Source organism: Panthera tigris, chromosome C2, assembly GCF_018350195.1.
Source record: "Panthera tigris isolate Pti1 chromosome C2, P.tigris_Pti1_mat1.1, whole genome shotgun sequence".
In the NCBI taxonomy this organism is placed as follows: domain Eukaryota; kingdom Metazoa; phylum Chordata; class Mammalia; order Carnivora; family Felidae; genus Panthera; species Panthera tigris.
In genome coordinates, this window is record NC_056668.1 from 17,865,545 (window position 1) to 17,883,193 (window position 17,649).

General features: G+C 41.5%; 1 long non-coding RNA gene across 1 annotated transcript; it reads right to left on the reverse strand.

Moving 5' to 3' along the window:
• Positions 1-201: 201 nt before the first annotated feature.
• LOC122242069 lies at positions 202-17,448 on the reverse strand. The gene is made up of 3 exons (XR_006222241.1): positions 17,220-17,448; positions 9,326-9,471; positions 202-1,243 (listed from the first exon to the last, which is right to left on the reverse strand). It is a non-coding gene; the product is annotated as an uncharacterized LOC122242069 (long non-coding RNA).
• Positions 17,449-17,649: the final 201 nt, after the last annotated feature.

Here is a 17,649-nt window from a genome sequence, read left to right on the forward strand (position 1 = left end):
AAGTAAATGATTAGTTTATTTTTTTTTTGAAATTTATTGTCAAATTGGTTTCCATACAACACCCAGTGCTCATCCCAACAGGTACCCTCCTCAATACCCATCACCCACCCTCCCCACCCTCCCACCCCCCCCCCCCAACCCTCAGTTTGTTCTCAGTTTTTAAGAGTCTCTTATGCTTTGGCTCTCTCCCACTCTAACCTCTTTTTTTTTTTTTTTTTTAATGATCAGTTTAAGTAAGAGCTTGGCTTCTTCCATGAAGGGCTTCCAGGATGGCTTTGATAATATGGGCCAGCATTAAGTCACAAGAAGGCTCATGTCAACTCCAACGTATAGTGCACATGTTCCCAGTAAGCAGGGCAGGAAGGGTGTCGCCGAATCCACATTTTGTGAGCTGGAGCAAATCACATTGGGGGCCTCCCGATGAAATCTAAATCAAATGTCAAAAGCATCCTCAGAAGGGCAACCAGCGCCCTTTAGGGACTTTGGGGAAAACGTTCTAGTGAATAAATGGCGAGGAGTGGAAGAGAGAGGATCACCACTGTCTTAGCTGGGAGAGGATGATGGGACATCATGAAGTGACTCAAAACACCAGTGTTTCTACCGCATCAACATATCGTCCAGGTATGGCCTTCCTCTTCTACTTCAACGGGATTATGAATTCTCAGGATTATGAGCCCTACGGAGGGCTGAACATTGCCGCAGACCACAAATGGGCGTCACTTCTGCTTGGTGAGAGTGGCGCGGACTGCTGACAGCAAGAGATGCACACAGATGAAGGGGTGTTCTTTCAACTCAGCAAAGGGACGGGCAGCGTTCTCTGGGAGACTGAGGTGTGGCAGGCTCGGCCATGGTGCCATCTAGTGCTAGAAAACATTATTGCAGTTTCCCGACGGTACTGGGTTTGATCGTGAGCATCTGGGCGCCAAACCCACGGCTTTCAACACCTCTCCCATGCTCCCCAGTCTCGGGTCTGAGAGAGAAGAATGACCCAGCTTCCTGGGCATCGAGAGGACCACGGGGCATCTAATTCTACACCGTCCACCACCATGATCACAATAACATGGGGGGAATAAACATTTAGGTTTCTAATCCGTTGCATTTTTAAGACTTTTAAATCCGCTGTTGATTGCACGACATCCTCAGAAACATTCCAACGGCCTAAACCCGCACTGGCCAGGCCCCAGCTTGTGCTTTCAGCGATGGCCATTGGCTCCCCGGGAGGGGGGTCTCTCTCCTCTCAACCCTAAGAGAAACAAACAAGAAGCAGCCAAGTGAGACTTTTCTCTTTTCTATATTTGACACACAGTCATCTGTATTTGTTTCCTCGGGCTACCGTCACTAAGTACCACAAAGTAAATGAATTAGAACAATAGGCATTTGCCCTGTCACAGTTCTGAAGACCAGAAATCCAAAACCAAGGTGTCAGCAGGTCATGTACCCTCTGAGACCCAGGGAAGAACCCTTCTTTGCCTCTTCCTAACTTCTGGTTGGGCCACCTTGGCTTGCAGCTACATCATTCGATCTCCGCCTCCATTGTCACATGGTGCTCTGTTTGTGTGTGTGTCTGTCTTTGCATCAATCTTCCCTCTTTTTAGAAGATATCAGTCATATCGGGTTGGGCCCACCCTACGTCCATTTGCTTATATCTGCAAAGACCCTTTTTCTGTAAGGTCACATTCACAGGTACAGGGTTAGGACTTCAACATATAATTTTAGGGATCGCAATTCAACCTATAAAACCATCCCGGTATTTTGGCTGAGGGATAGCCAGCGCAAAATCGGACTGACTTTTTAACAATGCTCTGTAGCATTCATATTGATTTTCGAAGTATTTTTGCTCCAGTTAACTAGTTGTCTCCTCTCTAGAGTTCTCTGAGATACAGAAGTCAATATAGTTATCCCGCACTTGCCGGACAAGGAGCCTAGAAGACATTTAGCAATCTTGCAGACTCCACCAAGTTAGGAACAAATTGGCTCTCTTCGCCACGCTCCCCTCCAAAAAACAAACAAACCGAACAAAAGAACTTCAGAACAGCTCTATGACTCAACTAACAGTGAATAATGTTTCTAGATAATTACTTCAAAAGTCACATTATGAATTTGGATTTATCAAAGTGATGCCTTGGGCAGTATTGCTAAAAGAGGGGACAGATGTGTAGCATTTGTGTGAACTTTACCTTAAGAATTGACTTCAGTTTCAGACTGTCCTTCCTTGGTGCTAAAACTCTACCGTAACATTTATATAGTTATGATATTTCAGATAAGCCCCAGGTAAAGAAGGATTGTCTTACATAACATTTACAGAGAACTGATTATTTTAAAAAATATATTCAGGGGCGCCTGGGTGGCTCAGTCGGTTAAGCGTCCGACTTCGGCTCAGGTCATGATCTCGCGGTCCGTGGGTTCGAGCCCCGCGTCGGGCTCTGTGCTGACAGCTCAGAGCCTGGAGCCTGTTTCAGATTCTGTGTCTCCCTCTTTCTCTGACCCTCCCCTGTTCATGCTCTCTCTCTCTCTCTCTCTCTCTCTGTCTCAGAAATAAATAAATGTTAAAAAAAATTTTTTTAAAAATTAAAAATACATTCAACTTAGTGTAAGAAATCAAATGCTTTGCCGAAAACCGAAAATAAATGTATAGTGCTGTCATCAAAATGAAATAAAATTTTTGATCTACCATTTTAGTTAGCACTAAGTTGTTGCAAAACATCAACATAGTTCGCTAAAAACACATTAAACTAATTAATTCAAAATTGGAAGCACCTCATGTAGATGACCCAATTATCCGTGGAGACAAGACAGTGATAATTTCCTTTTAATTTAACCATCGCTAAGGGAAGTTATATTTAACTCTGACTCTAAATTCACAAAACAAAATCAGAAAAAAAGCTCAAATTGCTCAATAATTAATTATAACTGATGTAGTTAAAACAAATAATTAGTTTCCATTTGATTTATGAACAGTCAAAGTAATTTGCTTGGAAGTCAATGACAGAGAATATAAAAAAAAAAGCAAGAGATAGGTATGCCGCTTCATTTTTAGAAAAATACACAAGCAATCATTCAGTCTCTGAAAGAAATCCATTCGTGCCTTCCCCAGTTGGCTGGACTGTGATACAAGCACAGTCTACAATTAACACTGACTCGTCCAAAGTCTAGGTAGCAGGTGGTACTGTTACAGGGAGTAAGGGTGGAACAGCCTCTGAGCTAAATGCTCACCTCAACGATTTTCTACCAGGAATAAATCATTTTACCCTTCTAATCTTTGCCTTTTTCAACTACAAACCGGGAGTGGCAATAATAATAGCACCTAATTATGACAGGGAACATACTATGTCTTTTCCAGAGAATTTCATCTTCTGTGGCCACACAGGTAGACGTCCCAGCTCCCCTTGAGTCAACTTGATGCTGTTAACAAATTCTGGCCAATGGCATGGGAGCAGAAAAGATATATGCCGTCATTTCTAGTCCTGGCAACGGAAATGTTCCAGGAGACCTTCCACATTTGTTCACGGGCTGGCCATCTTACATGCAGATGACCCAGGACCGGAAGTGGAAGCTTGGGGTAGGGATGGTGGAGATACTAGTTTGAAGAAGCCCAGAATCACTAGAATCTGCAATCACCATTTGAAGAATAGGCATTGTAAAAAAGGCAAGAAATAAAACTACTTTTGGTAAGTCACTGAGATTTTGAATTGCTCGGTAAGGCACATATTCAAGTCATGTACTCAAATAATACATCACCTCATAAGGTTGTTGTGCGATTGAGAGATTGAATGATGAGACTGTGATTCAGTGAACTGAAAAGTGAATTTTCAGTAATGCATGGATATTATTACTATTTAAAGGCCAAAGAAATGTATATGTCCTGTTGGACATTATGGCCTTGGTAATAGTTAAAATATCTTGAGAAAAATATACAAATTCTAGAATACATAAAATTATGTTATTTAATGTGAGATAATATCACTCTTTATCTCCTGACATTGCACCCGGTAGAGCGTTGGTATTCATTAGGGGTTGAATTAATGATAGTTTCAATGAATAATTTCACGTATGAATTCAGTATAGTCAAGGAAATGTCTCCTGTTTAGTTGTACTGGGCAGGGGTCATGTACCCTATAGAGATCTTTGGAGACTCAAGAGTGACAAAGATGCTTGACACTAAGAGGGAGAAGGAACCCAAAGGTAGCTTCAATTAAATGGCCCGTGTGCTATTTCTTACATTACATGGTGAACGCTTGACTGTTTGCGTGATTATTACCTATCCGATTTGCATATGCTTTCTTATATTCTGTCTCCAGGTCACTATGGTGAGTGATTTAATAAAAGAAAAATAATATTCAATATAGATGATTCTAATTATAGAGAAGCCTTGGAAGGGGTTTGTCATCAGTGTTTATTAAATGAGCCATTGTGGCAACTATCAAGATAAATGACCTGGATATAGAAGTGCTTCTGACTTTCAAAACCCACAGTCAGCTCTTGGCGGTAACTGAGAGATTGACAACTGAGAACAAGTGAGAATAGAAAACATTTGCGGAAGAAAGGAAATTTCAGGCAAGGAATGTGATAGTGAATACCCTGGCAAGAATTCCCAGAACGCCAGTCCCAGACCTGCCACTCGCCATGGGTTTAGGGGCAGATAATCTCTCAGAGGCTCCATTCTCTGGTGCGTAAAATCATGGGATTAGATTCACTGGCTAATTTCGTAATGATTCGCAGTCATTATTTGTTCAATATCATCATTATCAACATCAGTCTTCACTGCACCGCGTGTGTGGGAGAAACAGTCAGTTATAAGAGTTCCTGCTGATAGCATGCTAGATAAATTCACCTTTTAACTGTGTAATTTTTTCTTAATACATAAGTAGGTGCTTACCACAGAAGCCAAGTGATGTCAAATAGTAAATTGAAAGACAAATGGAGACTAGAATATTTTACTCGTACCTAATTGGCCATACACAGTTTGTACATCTTCCAAACAAACAAATGCAGGATACGGCATGTATTCTAATGAGCCACAATAACAATAGAAGCAGTGTGTTGGGGGGGAAATGGATCCAGCAAGAGAAAGATGATTTGAAGATGTATTTATGGCACACCTATGACTCCAGTTCCTAGGCAACAGGGTCTCGTTCGAACAGAAAGGAAGGTAGATAATTATAGCCTACAGTGTATTTGGTCTGCTGTGCTTGAGGAAGGGTATCCGCAAGAAATAAGAGGATACCTGGATCCTAAAGGGTCATTTCATGTGTCTAATTTTAAGTGGAATATCTTGACCGAATCACAGCACCTTTCATTTAAAGTACAGTCTCCCCTGACGGTTTCTGCACCCAAGCTAGACCTGCACCCCCGGCCCTCCCTCGCATATCCCCCTCTGCTCTGCATCAGTGGGCTCCGCTCTGCGGTGCTCTCTGTTAGCCAAAGCCAGCAACTATTTTTAGGAGACGCTGATGAAAAGAAAAGGATTCATGAACATGCGTAAGGAAAATACAATTTCCTGGCAGTTTATTGAAAGGAGCCCTTTTCTTTTCGATCCAGAAAATCCCTTGCTATTCAAAGAGAATCGGCTCCAGATTTTGTCTGGCTTTGTTTTGCTTTCTCTAGGTGTCGGACACAAGAGTTCAGGAGAAACACCCAGGCAAAAACGGAGCACACAGCTTAGGCAACGTGGAGACAAATCAAATCCTGTCTCAGGTCTGTGAGAAAAACACCAACCAGTACGGGCAAAATTATGAGCCATTCCCCAACATGTTCAATTTCAAATCCAAACTAATTACGTATCAACTTGTTTGAAAAATAAACTTTAAGAATCACTCTCTTAATGCACTTAATGCACATTCACAAATACTTGTGGAGCGTCCAGTTTCTGTCAGGCTGTTTGGGGCCCCGAGGAACTGACGGTGGGGGCAGACCAGAGGCATCACGAGTCCACATTCACAGAGCTTCTCCGTGGAAGAAAGTGGAGAAAGATACTCAACCAACAAACTCGTAAGTGAGCTGCTAAATACAATTGTGATCACATCCAAGGAAGGAAAAAAGATGCAGTTTCTCTAAAAGCCAGTAACAACAGAGCGTGCTTTGGTCTGTGTGGTTAGGCAAGTTCCCTGGAAAGGGGATTTATGCCAAAGTCTGAAAGATGAAACACCCTCCTCCGGGACTCAGAGAGGGGAACGGCATTTCATGCAGAAGGAAGAGTATGTACCAAGGCTCTGACGTCAAAGAAAGCCTTGTCATTTCCAGTAGAAGAGAAAGGACCATCAGGGCTATAGAGTATGGGTTGAGGGGCAAGGTGAGGTGGGGAGAATGCGAGGTACACGCTGAGACTGCAACGGTGATGGCTGGACATTCAACTCTTGCTAAGCAGTTCATATTTCCAAGTGCAGTGAAAGACCAGCTTACGGTTTACACGGGCCAATGATATGGTCTATTTCACTGTGAAAAGAATGGACCGGGGAGTTCAGAATAAAAGCAGAGATACAAGTTGGAAGACTCCATGGCAATAATCCAGGGGGGAACATATTGTGTCGTTCAAGGTCTGGTGAGAAAAGCGGAATCCACTCAAAGTATCTTAACATGAGGGAATTTAATGCAAGGAATTGGTTATCCCTATAATGGAATCGATGAGGAGTGAAACAGGAGATGACAGTGAGATACTCCATGGATGAACAATATCAAGAAGCCACTAGCATCCCAAAGCCGGAGGGTCAGCGGGAGGAGGTGGTATCAGCAGAATGCGAGGCTGCATCACTGGGTGGAAGCAGGAACCACAGCGGAACAGTTCAGAAGGAGCTGAAGCCAGGATGGGGATGAGGCGATTTTGAAGGGTGGAGCCCAAGGCAAGAGGCATCGTCTGACACTGTCACTCACCCCAAAATGCTTCCCACTGACAAAGTCCAGCTGGAATCCAGCTTCCCCTGGAGCCTGGGAAATTCAGACCGCAGGAACCAGCCACGTTCAATGGAGAAGAGAACAATGGAAGGACGAACAGACCAGGAACCGCCTGTAGGCTTGGAGGGTAGAATCCAGTACAACTGGAAGATTAAGTGAAGAGAGAAGCAGAAACGTGGAGTTAAGCAGGACCTGTGTGTCTCCGGCGTAAACACCTAGGTAGATGGTGATAACGTTGACTTACAAATGACAGAGAAAGAGAAGCGAGTTATAATGGCCAGGGGCCCAGTTTGTGATATGTCAGATTTGACAAGCCAGTGAAGCATTGGTATGGAGAAGTCAAAGAGGATTGAAAAGAGAAAGTTAGCTAGAAAGAAAATAGTCAGTGATAGACGCAAGTTCAGAACAGCATTGATATGTTTGTAAGGGGGGTGGAATGGGATTTGGGAGGTATAAAGAAGGTTCATCTCCATTGAATTATTTTACTTTTTACAAGTTGTAGGGGCACCGGGGTGGGGGGGGGCGGGGCTCAATCCGTTAAACCTCTGACTCTTGATTTTGGCTCAGGTCACGATCTCATGGTTCGTGGAATCCAGCCCTACACTGGGATCCGTGCTGATAATGTGAAGCCTGCTTGGGATTCTCCCTCTCCCTTTGCCCCTACTCACAAGCTCTCTCTCCGTCTCTGTCTCTGTCTCTCTAAAAATAAATAAACATTAAAAGTAAAAATAAAAAGTTATAAGGCACGACGATAGCTATACTTGTGGAGAGCATAGCTTGAGGTATAGAGCTGTCAGAGCGTGATATCATATACCTAAAACTAATGTAACATTGTATGCCAATGATACTTGAATAAAAAAGTAAGTAATTATAAAGAAGTTAGGAAGCAAATTTTTCAAAATGCTAAGACTTTACAAAATCAGGTGGGAAGTACCTGAATGACCATTATGTTATTCTCTATCTTTTTATTATTGCTTAACACATGTACTACTAGCAACAAAGAAAGACCGGATGGGACAAAGACATAGAGACGGCAGGTGCAGACTGGCTTTGGACAGTGTTTGGCTGTAAAGGAGTGAAGAGAATTTGCATCAGGAAGATAGGCATTAAGGGAAGGTTTGTTTGCTTTCAGTTTAGTTTTGGTTTTTTAATATCAACGCTACCACAGGGTATTTCTCTGCTGAAGGAAATTATTTTGCAGAGAGAGAGATTTAAGGATGCCTGGTCCAGACATGATAAAGCAAGGGGTGTGATCCTTGAGGATGTGAGAGGGGCTTCTACCCAGAGCACACGTAAAGGTGTGGCCTTTATAGAAGGAGAGAAGCTGAGTTAATTAACCGGAGTAAGTCTCCAGGAATAGTTGTTTAAATTTATAAAGAGATCTTCGCAAGTCACGTCAAAAATATAGCATTCAAAATTCGTTGTTTTAATACAAAATGGAAACACGAGAACTATTTTCCTTTACTACAACTAGATCTTATTTTAAGTGATTTTCACTAGAACATGAAATTGGGGGAGTGTGTACAGGTTTATGTACTGATTTCTTTCTTTCAGAAAACCCACCGTAAGCAGATAACTTCATTATATCGTTGGTTTAGTTACCCTGAAGGCACAGACAGGAGTCCTTAGCATTTCATTACTGTGAAATGTCAGCGTACACAGGATGATAGGAAATGAGACCCCAAAAAAGATCCCAAGTAATTTTCTGCTTTGTTTCTTTCCCTCAGAAGAAGCGTAAACACTATGTCTCTCTCAAAGTTAAAGCTCAGTCCTACCAATGGAAGATAGTCGGCAGGAGGAGAAAGACCATCTTGTCATGATTCTCTGCAAAATCCATCAGATGACCTTTCTGTCAGGAGGCAGTTCAATCATTGTCATCCCATTGTTTATTAAGTAGGAGCATATTCTCCCTAAGTAATCATAGTTTTATAGTCTTGCATATGAACCAATACTCCAGCTGCCTCTCCCAGAAAGGTTGCCTAAAATCCCCTCATTTCACACCTCATTTGCACCTTTGCAAGAAACAACCATGTTGAAATTGAGCAGAAAAGGTAATTAAAATCGAGTCCTTTTATATTGGAACCAATTTTGCTGTAGGTTAAATACGTTGAGGGGAGGTCTGTGGCTGGAGCTTAAAGACCTTAGTAAAATGGCGTCATTTCTGTTTCCTACAGATCCAGTAATGGAGACAGACCATCCCCCTCTCTCCCAGCATTGAAAGGGACATTTCAAAGCAACGGATGATAAAGGCCAACTAGCAGACAGAGAGTAGGCCAGAAATTACACAACATCTCTATGATTCATGGGAGGTAAGCAAAATAACGGTCCCCAAGGAGTTTCACATCATACTGCCCGGACCAATGAGCGTGTTGCCTTGCATAGAAAAAGGCGCTTACTTTGCAGATGTGATTAAGGATGTTGAGAAGCAAAAATTCACCTGGATTGTCTGGGTGAGCCCGATGCAATCACAAGGGTCAAGTGGGATACCAGTGAGACAGGAGGGTCAAGTTCAGAGAAGTTGTAATGCAGAGGTCAGAATGATATGCAGGGCCATAAGTCAAGGAATAGGGTCAACTCTTGGGCCTAGAGGAGACAAGGAAAGAGATTCCCCATTACAGCCTCCACGAGGAACACAGCCCCATGATCCATTTCAGACTTCTGACCTCCAGAACTGTAATATGATACGTGTGTGTTTTTCCAGCCACCACATTTGTGTCATTGTTATGGCAGCAGGGGGAAACTACTAGAACATATATAAAGTTCTGAACACAATGCCGGCCACACAGCCTTATTTGAAAATAATGAATTATTATTACCATCGAATATTTTTCTTATTCTACCTTGCTTTATAGATTTTGCTAGCTTGCCATTGTTCAATTTTAGATATTTGTAGAAATAAACTTTCTATTCTAATTGGTATCATTTTCCAGTATGGAATCTTAAAAAAAAAAACAAAAAACAAAAAACCTCTCCCCTGTTTTAGAGATTATTAGAAACAGAAAACAACAGCACTGTTTTGACAATTGTCCTTGTGTTAGAAATGACAGTTTCACTAACCAACTAAAAAATGCTAAATTCTTGTATTCATTCACATAGAAAGTTGGACTGCTAATTTTGTGATGTATTTGGAAGCACAGGGGGTATGGTACTTCTCAGGGGTTGAACAGGTGACATGTATATGAATTCCTCCTTCTTTTCCTTTGATCTCTAAAAATATCTGGATGCTGTAATGAATTTTTGTTTAAGTGGAAACTATCCCAGGCTTTCTCTTATCATTTTGTTCTGAATAATGCTAACTTAAACTTGCATTGTAATACTGCCTTTGTAATTGCTGCAGCCTGTTCACAGCACAATACCTATCTTTTCCATGGAGTCTCCCTAACATTTTCCCCTTGAAGTAAATCCACGCAGAAAAACTGAAACTAGTCCCTTAAAAGAGAATTTTGCTTTGCAAATGGCCAGGCCGCCTCTCAGATACGGTTTTTGTAACCCACCCTGTCCATTTCCCCTCAATTTAAGCCGCAGGGACTCCTGTTATCATGTAATGTTGATTCTCCACCCATGTCAGAATGTTCTGACTGTCCTCCATGCAACTCTGTGATTACAAAAACACGGGGCTTAGAAAATTCCTAAGAAGCTTCTCAATCAATTATCAAGTTTGTAGAGCAACACCTAGAACAATGAAGCCAAATTTAACTCAGGTGGTGAAGAGACGAAAACTTTGTGGAGCTAAACGTTGCATATTATAAACTTTTAGATAATTTCCCAGGAAGAGACTGCAATCTATCTGAAAGATACATTCTCAGCCACATTTATGGATCAGGCTGCTTTTTGCTCTCTACCTCTACGTGTATACTGCTTATACTGAGAAAAGAAAACCTGCTTTCTGTGAATATAAAACAAGGTATGCAATAAAATATTCATAATGCCAAACTTGCAGGCTTCAATACATGCACTTTCTAGAATACCAACTATAATGAAGACTCCAATTAGAACTGAGTTTGGTTCTTTTTTATCCATTCATATTTTACGTTACCTGTGTGTGTGCATGCTATATATAGGTGCCCTTTCTTCATGTAACCTTCAGCTGTCTTGGATGAATTTTAAAACTCCCTTTGCAAATTCTTATAGCCTTTTAGTGTTAAATAAGTCCTCACTGACATTTACAAGTCATACCATTTACAAGAGTGCACTGTGGTCTTCATGTTTATTCCCCATTCATTGCAATAAACTGTGACGTTTAATGCTCTATTGATTATTGCTGCAGTCACAAGTGACACTTTTAACGAGTGATTTTCTTTTCTAGGCTTCATCCCGGATGCACATTACACAGATATATTCTATGTTTAAAAAAGTGTTTACTTGCATGCAACAATAAGCTTAAGCAAGCCACTTTCTTCCATTTATGAAAAAGTATAACAACAGCGCAAATACTATTATTAATATGGAGATGTAAAATAGATTGTTTTTCCAAAGACACCAATTTTATGGTGGTTAAGACATTCCCTCCCTAGTGTTGAAATCATTAAAAGTTTATCATTTTTTTCCTTGGTGAATCTAGAAATTGAAAGCTGACATACATTCCCTATTTATATGCCAGTTATATGAGCTGTGGGGGTGGATGTTTTGTGTTGGGTTTTAAACAACACCTTGCAGCAGGGAATGAAGGGGGAAAGAAACCGCAATATTTGAATGCTAACTTAAAAGTTTGGAAATTGGACATGTGTCCTTTAATTATAAGGTTTTTATAGTTATTTTTTGCTAGAGGATTATGTCCTTATTTTCGTGATGGGGGTGGGGGGAGAAGAGTCCCTTATAAAATAAAGGACTTTTGGCTTTTTGCGTTCATGTTTAATTACATTCAAAATGCCCCCCAAACAACTAAAGCATGTGTCTACATGCACAGCTAATGTGCCCATGGTTATCCAGTCACTGAGGAAAAAAAAATTGAGTCATGTAAGTTTTTTGAAATGTTTATCCATTTTTAGTTCATTTTTTTTTTTTTGACTGGATCATCACAAAAACTAACGAATGGTCCTAAACTGTAAAGAAGCTTAGATGTGGCTTTCTTGACATCAGGAAGCTCCATTCGTTCCCCCAAGTCATTACTATCCTGCACGTTAGACTTTAAATATCATCATTCTTTAATTTTCTTTTTTTTTTCATTTTTCAAATAATTGTTCCCAGGAGAAAATGCAAGCACTACTGTGAAGGCTGGAAGATTAAGCCTTATCAGATATTTACTCTCCAGCTAATGATTCGTTATTTCCTTTTCTAACTTGACAGCTTGCTAAGAGCCGATTCCTGTAGACCGGCGCCTCTGGAGAGCGGTAAGCATGCGGAGCAAGGACTCCATCCATGGATGCCAATATCAGAGGACTCTAACATGAGGGCTCTGCATAGCCATGGGAACTGGATATCCATATCCATAAGTCAGCAGCATATGGATGGGTGTTTGGGGTACAAAGAAAAAGATGGGGAAGATGGTCAACAGAGTGTTGGGGGCAGAAGTCAGCGTGGATGCACCCCATTGGCAGACATCACGTGCTTCCCATTCAGCCCGAGTACCATGTCAAAAACACGAGATGTCAAAAACAGGAGAGCTTAGTGCCACAGGCTAAGAAAGGAGTAAAGAGGGAAGAGTCATTATGTCACAGACACAAGGCAAAGACAATGTTGGAAGAAAAGATTTAATGATATGGTTAATCTGAATCGCTCTTGTTCTGCCTTTTCCACCCACTCCCTCTAAATCATCCAAACAAATCCACCCCAAGTTTATGCCGCTCATCGCTAACATCCTGGCGTCCTTGATTTGCAGGCTGCAAGTAACATACAGGAATATAGAAGTGTCCTTAAGATGCTTTTGGAGTGAATTATGATCCAAAATATGGTAGGTTCTGACTTTAGAGTTCACTCAATTTCCCTATTTAAATGCATAGCTCCTGTGTTGTTTATAAAATGAACACTATGAAAAACAGTTGCTTATAATCACTGTTTTTTTAAGGCAAAAATGACAATCAGTATATGTTCTTTGTCATCCTATGGCTCTCTGAGATGATATGAATATATTCATTTAATAGGTATGCATGTGAATCTGACTCCAGATGGGGACTGAACAAATACAGTTTCAGAAACCGAACCCCATCATGAAAAATTAGGTCTTCTCTATACCAGATGAATGTCTGTAATAACTATGTATTTTACCATGTCTTCGATCCGTTGTAAGCAGGGTGGTGCCTATAGATAATGATACTGTGCATTTGTCCAACCAAACATATACTGAATCCATAATAGGCACTAGTGATTGTGCTGGGTCCTGTATTCAACAGCAAGCCAGGCACAAAATCCCTGACCTCAAAGAGATTATAGTCCATGGAGACAAACACAGTCAAGGGCAGACTATCAACTAGGCATGGAGCCCCACTGGAAGAAAGCCAGCGAACCATAGGCTTAAGAGATGAACAGACATTAGCTAAGCAAGTCAACTGTAGCTAGTCACAAAGACATTTGGAAAACCCAAAATGTCTTTGACGAGAAGAGGTGAGAAGAAAGATTTTATCCAGGGAGAATTTTGCCTAATAATGGTCCATAAAACCGTTCATTTAATTTCTGCCCAGAAATCTCATATCATAAAAGACAGACATATAAAACGTTCCATCCTTTCCATTATGAGTTGACATTGTTTAGAATGATGTGCTTTCTCTAGAAACATTAATTCGTTCAAAAAATATTTATTGAGGCCACACTTTTAGTCACTAGCATGCAATGCTGATGAAGACAGAGATGACACCCAACTCTAGGGGACATTTGACAGGTCTTTCAACTACCCAGCAGTTGAACATCTTTCTTTCTTTGAAGAAGTTTCCAGTTTTTTTTTTTTTTTGAGTCTTGGTAGGGCACACAGACTTTCTCCGCCTAGAAGTACTGAGAATGTTCAGTATTTTCCTGCCTCCCTTGAAGCCAGCTATGGGCATCTCAGTTAGGCTCTGCCCGTTGGAATGAATAACATAAAAAGAAAGGACAGAGAGGTCGCTTTTCTCTCTGGCAATGACAGCGATAGCAGTGGCTACAGAATTGGACTCCATGCGGACGTAAAGGTTGCTCAGTGGGCTGCACTTGCCACAGTAACATCCAGTGGCCAGTGGCAAATGGAGTAGTTTCTTTGCAGAGCAGCAAAGTTTAAGACATTGAGCCCGACTTTCCAATTCATTCAATGATTTCCAAATCATTGGTTGCGCTCGGTGAGCTGCTCCACATCTTTACAAGAGATGTGTTTTGCTTTTGCTGTGCTTTTTCTGACCCAATAGGCTTCTGTTGCTTCCAACAGAGAACCACAAATAACAGACCAACTTCAGAGCCAACCAGCCATCAGGAGAAGCAACAGTCAGAACAAAGAACGTAACAAGACCTACGGGACTCGGCAGCTTTCCACATGTGGTTTCTCAATAGCATTTCACTATAAAACTAAAAAAAAAAATCATTCATTTTGGCTTTGAGCTCTCTCGCTGTTAAATGTTTGTATCAGTCTTCTCAGGCTGCAATAACAAAATGCCATATGCTGGGTGGCTTAAACAGCAGACATTTATTTCTCACAGTTCTGGAGGCTGGGAAGTCCAAGATCAAGGTGCTGGCACATTGGATTCCTGGTGAGAGCCCGCTTTGTGGCTTGTGGACAGACTGCTTTCTCTTTGTGTTATCACAAGGCAAGGAGATCTGTCTCTCTTTCTGTTTTTATAAAGACCCTAAGCCCATCAAGAGAGCCCCACACTCACAATAACCTCATCTAATCCCAATCACCTCCCAAAGTCCCCATTCCCAAACAGCATCCCATTAGAGATGGAGCTTCAACATAAGAATTGTGAGGGGGGGGCATATAGAAATTTTATATTTTTTTAATCTTGAATAACGAATATGACATGCCTTCATCAAGCTGTCTAATTCACTGTGGGCCCTTTCTCCATCAGGGAATCTTCAGGTTGTGCCCTTGATGAAGAAGCAAACAGCAACTCTAACTCTTCCTCTGGAGCCTTCTAATTTTACTCAAATAATCCCTCTCCCCATATTGGCTACATATTCAACATCCTCGATGCTGCCTTTTTCAGCAAAATCAACACCCATGACATTTCCTGAAACCATGTTTTGTGTCCACACAGCACTTTCTTTATGATAGTGTGCTTGTAGTGCTCACAGGGCTATCATGAGAATATTCTTTCAGCTCTATGCTACAAGGAGTCTAGTGGACCAAGGGCTCCAGCTATTGTGAGCCCATCCCATGTTCGCACTCACACTTCCCCCCGGCTGCTCCTAGCCCATGACTGAGCATAACAGCTTTGCTGACGCAGGTCCATTGCTAATAGTGAGGAGACTCTTCTGATGGTGAGTTTGACTCAAGAACTCTGTAGAACTCTGTGTGGTCTAAGAGGCTTCCAACTTTCCTTTCTTCCTTCCCTCCCTCTTTCACTGGGGGTCAGACCCACTTTATGATCAGACAGCTGTCCCAGCCTCTCCCTGTTGTCTCCCCATCCTCCGCTACAGGCAATCCTTCTAGTACATTCCTTGCACCTTTAATCCGTCCTGGGTGTCTGCTTCTAAGAAGACCCCAACTAACACACCCTGTGTCATAATGCCATTGCTCAAGTTGCTGGCCATCAGCACCCATGTGTTTCATTTGGTTAGACAAGAAAACAACTAGGAATGGGTTGTTTTTCATTTCAGGTGGAATACAGGACAAGTATCTTATCTCCCTGCCCCTTTTTGCCACATATTCCCAAATGTTTGTCTGAAAATCCTATCTGTAAACTCACCACTATACCCACCCACCCCACTCTTATAAATCAAAACAGAATAAAGATCTGAAATATTTTAAATCACCATATTTGATGTCATCATATCATTAAGTCATTAAGTGAAATATATTTTATCCATGTGTCACTCTCCTTGGCAGGCTGCCCTGGCTCTATCTATATACTGTGCCCCTAGAACTGTGCCCTGAGCCCAAGCTCCCTCCCCAATGGCATTCTGATGTCAAGACACTATGTAGAAATTCACCATATTCCCAAATCACAGTGTGTATACACTTGGCTCTCATTTTATCTTCATTCCAAATCCCTTTTCCAGTAATGTTTAATCCAAGCATTTCCTCAAGAAGCTTGGAACCCATTGCTTTTCTCTCCAGACTTTCCCTAAACCCATGGCTCTGCTCCCAGAAAGATAAGGTCTTTCTACACTCAGAGAGACCTTTCAGATATAATGAAGCGTCTATGTAGACTTTTGAATACTACCTCTCTAACTCTATCTGTTGGGAAATCTACTTGATCTTGTATGAAACATTGGCCTAATAAAACAGTGGTCACAGCTATAACCTTGAAGATGAGCTTTAATTTGCCATGCAGATCTACCTCTATCTGGTGGGCTAATCTATACCCCAAACCTGCCCAACTCTAGTAAATAATGCAAATGTTAGGCCTTTCTTTTCCTTCAAGCTGCTTTAGTAATACCTCATGGACAAATCCTAACATATAAAATAGGAAAATGGAATAAACAAGCCAACTTTCTCTCTCTAAAATTGTTCTTCCTAAAGTAAGCAGTAAACGCAGTATCCAAAAGAATAAGATATTTGAGATATAAACTCTGGTAGTTCATGGAAACAGATGAAAAGAATGTAAAGAAATACTACCCACAGTATTTTCATTCAAAAATCCTGAGAATAGACAAATTCATAGCAACAGTTTTGGAATAGGCAGTTTCAGATTTCAAGTTCCATAAAAGAATCACTAAGCATCTCTTTTGTACCAGTCTGGTCGTATGTTCAAATGGTATGAGGCCCCGGGAAATATAAAACACAATGCTGCCTCCAGGCGCTAACAATCTCCTTGGGGAGAAAAGTCCAACATGAAGGAAAAATTGAAGACCACCACAAGATAATTCAACAATAGCACACATTTGGTATATAATAGGTAGCTTTCTGAAAGCAAGCGTGTTCTGAAAGTCCCCACAGAGAAAAAACTTGAGCCTGAATCTTGATGAGGCCAAATGTGATGAGCTGAGAGGAACACAGTCCTGGGAGAGAGACAGTCTGTACAATGAACAGAATGTAGCTTCTAATCACTGACAACTACAGAAACTATGAGGACACTTTGACACTTCATGCTCAGAGGATCTGGGGGGTGGTGCCCAAGGGCATCAAAGTGCTTCAGGTTTGCAGTGCTCAGTACAAAACATGCGAGTGCTGCCCGTAGAGACAGTGACAGGTTCTCCCGGGCACCTGTCTGGGGTCTGGAGTCAGCTATCTGGAGGCAGAGCTTGTGGACGCTGAAAGTAGGCTAACTAACCTCTCAGTAATCATCTCTTCTGGAACTTTTCTTTCTCAAATCATCCGTAACTTCATCTTGTCATCCTGTCTTTTCCCAACTCTACCACGGATGGAGGTTCTTTAAATCCTCGGGCTCCATGTTTGTTCATCAGCCAGACTGGCCTCCACCAGGGAGCCCGCACCTGAGAAAGCTCTCTCTGGCCCATCCCACCTCACTGTTACTTATCCCATGTTCTACCTTGATATGAGCAGTCAGTCATAGCCAGGTGAACTACAATAACTACAGGCAAACAATGCCAAGAGCTCCGAATTCTGATTTGGGGTTCTCTCATCAACTAGCCTTTATGACATAAGAAGAATATTACTAATTCTAAAAGCCAATTCAAATGCAAGTTCGAGTTGAGCATTGCCAGCAATTTATTATCCTAAAATAACCAGAAACCAGTATC